Consider the following 7,338-nt stretch of genomic DNA (forward strand, 5'->3'; position numbering starts at 1 on the left):
AACGCAACAACAACCTACCTTCGCCATAATAACAATGGGTATGACTTAGTGTATTTGGGAAGTGTTAATGCAGAATACAATGTTTCGTGTCACCGACATAAGTAAATTGTACTAAAGCGAATAACAAGAATATTTTGCGTTAAATAAGTCGAGGCTAGGTTGCCGTGGCGTTGGGTGTACAGGTATTTGTACTGATGAATGTTATTGCTATGTTCTATCTGAGTTTTCGCTGTTGTTAAGCTAGGCTTAGCCAAGTAATGTCAAGAAAATTTTCTTTAGGTTAAAATTTGTCAAATGTTTTACTTTTTAGGTCAAAATGTTTTGATTTTAGGTCCAAAAATAATCGCCTTACTTATAAGCAGTACAAATACGATAAAAATACAGCATAACAGTACCTTGAATTATTGCTGACCATAAAGGAGTTCACTAAATTCTTATTTACCGAAATTAGGCCATGTAGCCTACTCTGTTGCAGCCTACAGCGTTGCATAGGCTAGCTGAGAGGAAGTGTTGGGAGAACGCATTGCAGGTAACTTTGGATTAAAAACATTTTAGCTGGAGATTTTAAGATCATTTTGTTAGGTTTGGACTATAACCAAATATTGTAGTTTACTTTCAAAATATTATTTCACCTCTTCGATAATAAAGTAAAGGTCCAATAAATAAATGTAAACTACGCCGCAGCTTATGGCTGTATGATCTGATTATGAGTGCTACTTACAATCATTTGCCACACATGGAAGTAAATGCAATTCACTTTGTATAGGGAATGTCATTCTTATGGAGCTGTAGATCGTCATTCCCTTTGTTCCCTTTTATTCTATGAACATCATAAAGTCTGTAGCACAACTAATGGACCATCTGCAGACTAAGAATATATTTGATTATAAAAGATTTATTAAATGCGAATGCACAATTATCTTCTCTTAACTATTCTGATGCCTTGACACTACAAAGTCTCACCAGCATGGAGATAGCAGATATATGATTTCAGACAGCTTTCAAGCCTGTAGTTTGACAGAATGAAGGATGTGTCACTGTCTTCTGCCTAATGCTCTTTCAATTTACCTGTCTTGGGTCCATTCTGCAATCACCCACCTATATTTTACTTTGTCAAATTATCTTAGTTAGCCTCGTGTTAAATAAAGTCATTGAACTATAATGACTCTTATTCTGTCATTGCACTTCGCTCTCCTATCCTCCAAGAGAAGAAATAGCTAAATCTAAACTCTATCTTGTTTTATCTAGATTCTAGACCCGACAGTGATTAATAGCAGGAAAAATGTATTATACAAAGATGCTAAAGTGGATGCGGACACTGACATAACAAAAAGGATAAGTTGGTGCCCTTGTAGCAGACACCCAGTCCACCATCTATTCCATAGCGAAAATAATTGAAAACATGGTGAGTATATTTTACCTCATAAACTGAAAATGAAATAACCCGATCCTATTATGCCGTGTTTGAATTTCCCGCACCAGTTAGGAAGCATAGCCACCAATCTGTTTTGAAACATATATAAAGAAAATATGCAACAAGTATGCTGAGCTAACATGTGGTTATAAAACTAAATTTATTCAATAAATATATTATATATATAATTCTATCTATTATAATTATTATAATATAATATAATTCTATATAATAATTCTATCTATAAATAGCTTATATATATATATTAAAGAGAAATATACGTCATCAATTGCTTCCTCTATTTTCAAATAATTAATTTCAAATAATAATTATTTTCAAATTATTTCCAAATAAATTCATGGGACCAAAAATTTTGAATTCTCTGCCTAATGATTTGAAACTTTTAGAAAATAAGACAATTTTTTTATAAAAAATTATTATTTTGTTTCATCATCACATTTGCATGGCATTATGTGACAATGTTTTGTACTATTTTTGTTTCTTAGTTGTGTAAATAATACACTGTAAATTTTGCACTCCATCACCAAGCACTTCCATAAATTTTATTGCATAATAGGGGAGGATGGGGTAAGGCTTAAATCGTTACAATTGACTGATTTCACCAAAACATTTGACTTGTTTGTTTTGAGAGTTAACTCTAAGGTATTTCGCTAATTTTTGAAGTGCCCTTTTATTGATTGCTTACTTTCTTACATAAAAGTTTTTTGATTTAAAAGCACCTCCAATAGTCCACTTTACCCCACATGTGTGGGGTAAAGTGGACAACCGTAAGTTTTGAGTAAACAAGGCAATTTGTTCCACATCACAATCAATTTATTTACAAATTGTCATCATAAGCGAAGTAGTTCTGAAAGTAATCGCAGTTCACCATCAATTTTTAAAAACATAATTCACAAATAAAATTGTCATCCTCTTCATTACACCCAGAGCAGGCTTCATGCGCCCATTGCATGCATTTGGAGCACTGGATCCACCCATCATTCTCGGATGATTTGGAATACATTTCGTTGCAGTAAAAGCATTCTGCATCTACGTTGTTATCACTTTCATCGACTGTGTCCGTCTGCTGCATTGATGACCTGGAAACCTTAGCTTTCTTCATAGAACGCTTTTTCGATGAACTTGTTTTACTGCTGTTGCCAGATACCGCGGATTGGCTACGATTCGTTGCAGCCAACTGCTTCTTGTATGGTGAACTGGTTAAAATAGCAGTTGCACCTCTCTTAGACTTCCTCTTTTGGCGAGTGTGAGCTGCTTTCGGCATAGGAAGCAGTTCAACAGGACTTATAATTGTGAAACTGGAATTTGCATCTTCAGGAGAGAACGGTTGGGCTACATCTATTGGCTGTGCAGGTAACGATTCAGGCATCTCGGGAAGACCAGCCGCATCTAAGCCAATATTTCTGCCATCACACAAGTCAATGCTAGTTGAACTAACATTAACGGAGTAAGATTCGGTGTTGGTTGGAACAGGATCAATAGGAATATCAGTAACATCCGATGGAGCAAAGTCAGCCTCTCCAAAAACGTCAGGATTGTAAGGTACGATTCCACATTTCTTGAAACCACTGATGGCATTACTAGCAGTTGACGCACGGATGTAGGCATTTCCAAATAGTGAAACCTTCCAAGTCCCTCTTTGCTCCCAGTAGCATTAATATTATCTCCTTGGACCCTTCTTATGAGTGTCGTTTTGGGAACTCTTTGCTTGCTTTATGGTAGCCCATTCTCTTTTCATTTACTGCCCGAATGGCGATAGTCATAGCCTCTTCGGTCCAAGATTGTTGAGTTGATGTCCTTTGGCGGTTACGAGGCATTCTACAAAACAGGATTGCAAGATAAACATCACCTAATTCGGTCATGAAACTATAAACAAGAGAAAGTTAACGACGGGGTAAAGTGGACCACCACTGGTCCACTTTACCCCCACCCCTTGGTTACTATTATTTTGACTGTTGGCCAAATTTTGGCTAGTCAGTAAGCGGAATGAACCTATGTAATATGTACGCCGTACATGATGCAGTAAAACTCCTTTCTACCATTCAACCAAACTTCTACCTTATGCATGTAAAATAAAATCTAAGTTACAAGACATATCTTTCAATAGATCAGAGAGTACAAAAAAAGAAATCCGTGCCTTTTCTTGCCTTCTTTTCCACGTAACCTCGAATAATGGTGTGTGCAACCACGTTATGTCATGCTTCACTAAACTTAGTGGTCCGCGCGGTCAAAAAACTTTATTAAGAAAATAAGAGGGGTGTGCCACTTTACCCCGTTGGTCCGCTTTACTCCACCTTCCCCTACACTTGTTTTTTCTATATTATGCATATATTTTCAATTGTGTTTCACTAATGGATTTTTGCTAGCTTTAAGTCACATTCAATATTATTGAGTGTGGGCAACATAGGCAAAGCATCCAGCATGCACATGATAAGTTTGCCGGATAAGCACTTTAATGAAATAATGGTGCTGGAAAACTTTGAATCAGACTAAGAAAATTATACGTCATACTGTTTATTTATTAAGTAACTTATAAATTTTTAACCTTTATTTCATACATATTTTGGATATTTACTGCAGTTACTTGCCGACTGCTTTTATATATTTTCAAGATTAAAGGCTTGGACCAGTTACTTGATTGAGACGTCACAACCAGCGCCACTCGAGTTTTGAGCTTTGAAAAAAATTGGTTTTTTTCAGCACTACCATCTATGCGACAGCATTGGCATCTCTCTCCGTACATCACTGTCGATGTACCAGAGAAATTCCATCTTGCAACGAGCAGTGCTGTTATCACATCTTCCAAAGTTTGTCATTGGTGTGCATTCTTGCTTTACAAACTGGGGTTAATCAACAACGCTATTCCTTAGTGCTATTTACCACCAGAAACCGGGCTCTTGCCCAGGATGGGGTTTCTTTTACGGTGGGTTTTCTGTTCCCGTCCACTGATGCACAGCATTGAAGCGATTTTCAATCATCTATTGCTTCACACCACCCGCAACTTATGCTTTGTGGATTTAACTAAGCATGGGTTTAGTAGCTGTGCTAGTTGTTACCAGCAATTATTACCTTAATTATTTTCGAACACGTTTTAAGCCTTTTCGGCTTTGTCACTTTTTCCCGTTCATTGGTGCGTGCTGGTAGCAACTGGCTTGATTTTTCATCCCTATCGCGCTTTTGACGAAAGTAAAATGATTGATTGATTAATTCTGTTCATTGTGTTATATATAGTTCACTGCTTCTTGTGCAATGTTGGATTTTTATATGTTATTAATTTTTGTAAAGCAACTTTACTCAGCATTTCAAGCCCCCTATCTAAAAGTATATTGCTCATTCTAACATACTGACTTACTGTTTTTCTAGGTTCCATAAAGTACACGTAATACATACTCCATGCCAGGAAACAACATCAACTAATTTGTTGATTTATACCGATTTTGCAAACTCCCAGCTTGCCGTAATCATAGATGTTAAAGTTACGGCCATGTGCATTTTTTCTTCACCAGGATTAAAAGAATTTAATCCAGATCGGCTCTATAGACCACAGTCCACAATAGGTTGCACAACCCTACTCTTTTGAAGGCAGTTCAACCAATTGCGTCGTAAACTGAGAATAGTCAAGCGCTCACTTTCATTTCACCACACAGTTGTCAGTCATTGCATATAATCAAGCACAGGGGAAACAACAGATTACTGCCAATGGATTGGCCGCGTAAACAACGAGTTGACTTGTGCCGAGGTCTATGCGGTATACCTGAACAATGTTTGCGTTTCCATGCTTTTGAAGGACCAGTACTAATTATTAGGGTAGTTCATGGTGAACGGTTGTACTAATCCGAATGCGCTTTTATCATTTATGAAATGAAGAATTAGTCACATTTTGCAGTGTATTTTTACAACAATGTGCCTCGAAATGTTTCGTAACTATAACGCACTTTGTTAGAAAAAATATGTTATCACACATGTTGATTGGCAGTAAACCTATGACCCCAACAGATAGTCGAAACATTGCAGTTCTATGGCACCGTTCATAATGAAATGAAGTATTAAATTAACATCTAGTTGTTACACCTGAAGAAACAAACTCAAGCTTGCAAAAGCTCGTGTTGATAAATTAGATTTAATCGAAAGCGTACAGCATACGGCATTAGTTAAATTCAACTAGTGTACACTTTTAGTGAAATTATTAATTTTTCACTGAATCTTTCGCCACTTTCTTCCAAAGCTCAAAATCAATTCTCTTATTTGTCAACAAAAGAATTGGGTTTTGCTGAACCGATAATCATCAAAAAATTTTGACTATATAACGTTCTTTTCGTTTTTTTCCTGTGTTATATGATTGATCTTGTTGTGAAAAACGTCTGCTATTGAAGATTGTTACCGTAGGTTGGGCTGTTTAATGTTTGTTTTTTTGCCACCGTTTACAGGCAATGTTGTAACGCTTCAGTGTTCCATATTTTTCGTTACCTTTAGGCAAGCAAGACGTGCGATGTAAGCAAATTCGACACTTTCGGGAAACAAGTTTCACCAACAAAACCACATCATCTCAATACGCAAAACTGCAGTACATGCAACTTATACACTTTTACTTTCTTGTGTTTCATGTCTGGATTTAAGTAAATAAATTTTTAAGTATGTATGTTTCACTTTCACTAATCATTCATATTGCTCCACAATAAAATAATCCGTCGATTGACTCATCGTCCTGACTTACGCATGACGTCTTACGTTTGATTCCCGAGCTTACTCAGGTTTTTGACGAAAAATTTTTACTCGGTTACATTTCGTTTATCTTTTTGTATAGTTTTGAAAGAGACAAATGACACATTTCATGAGCTTTGTTATCATTAGAAGAAATACGAAGGAAAGTTTTGAGGCAATCAAAACTCATACGGGTCAATAACTGTGCTATACAGTCGCAATATACGAGTGCCTTTATGTTAAATAGGCAAGTTAAGTCAAATGTGCTATTAATGGTAAGAGGGTATTTGTAACAGCATTTTAACCCACGTTGCCACGGCCGACCTCATAAAACAGTTGACAGGGGATTACAAGGTTGTGGGTTCGATACCCGACGAAGCTGGAGCTACAAAGGCAGCAGCAGATAAGTTTATAATTGAGATGGGTCAATAAAACTATCCGCTAATAGCAAGACAAAACGAAGTCACTTGTAACATCATATAGAAGAAATGTAAATGATGACAGTTGTAAGACAAAAACGAAGTGTTCCGACGTCGTCAGGCATCATCGCAGCTTAGTCATGTGGGGTGCATTTTTAATCATTAGGTCACGTGAGCGTGGAAGGGAATTTCCCTGATTTACAAAAATGTTCAAAATCAGGGAAATTCCCTTTGGGAATCCCCTTTGATCACGTGAGCGTGGGAATTCCCCACATTTACAAAAATTTTCAAAATCAGAGAAATTCCCTTTGGGAATCCCCTTTGATCACGAACAAAAATTTTCAAAATCAGGGAAATTACCGTTGGGAATCCCCTTTGATCACGTGAGCGTGGGAATTCCCCACATTTACAAACATTTTCAAAATCAGGGAAATCCCCGTTGGGATCTCCCTTTGATCACGTGATCAAAATGTTTATCACGTGTTTATAGTAAGAAAACCCTCTTAGCAATAACCAGATAAGAAACTCTCGCCTGAGGTGCAACTACACTATCACCGCACGTCAAAGTGACGAAACAAGGATCATCAACCTTGTAATAACGTAATTCTTGACAGCAATGTAGTGATATGAAAAGCCTTGCTGATGCTGTAGCCATTTCGGCTGATGTGAGGGGTTGTATTGGTAATTAAATCTTTGTACATATTTTGTCTTTTTTCAAGTTACCCCTACACTGATACCAGTCCAACACGGAAAGCGTGTCATCGCTAAATGACCGACACAAAA

At 36.9% G+C, this 7,338-nt stretch overlaps 1 long non-coding RNA gene across 2 annotated transcripts; it reads left to right on the forward strand.

Moving 5' to 3' along the window:
• The first annotated feature begins 265 nt into the window (after positions 1-265).
• On the forward strand, positions 266-6,142 carry LOC143470860 (uncharacterized). 2 transcript variants are annotated; one of them, XR_013119414.1, is made up of 3 exons: positions 266-529; positions 1,249-1,405; positions 4,136-6,142. It is a non-coding gene; the product is annotated as an uncharacterized LOC143470860 (long non-coding RNA). The 2 variants fall into 2 exon arrangements; XR_013119413.1 differs by having other exon boundaries at positions 267-529; positions 4,048-6,142.
• The last annotated feature ends 1,196 nt before the right edge of the window (positions 6,143-7,338 follow it).

This window comes from Clavelina lepadiformis, chromosome 9 (genome assembly GCF_947623445.1).
Source record: "Clavelina lepadiformis chromosome 9, kaClaLepa1.1, whole genome shotgun sequence".
Classification (NCBI taxonomy): domain Eukaryota; kingdom Metazoa; phylum Chordata; class Ascidiacea; order Aplousobranchia; family Clavelinidae; genus Clavelina; species Clavelina lepadiformis.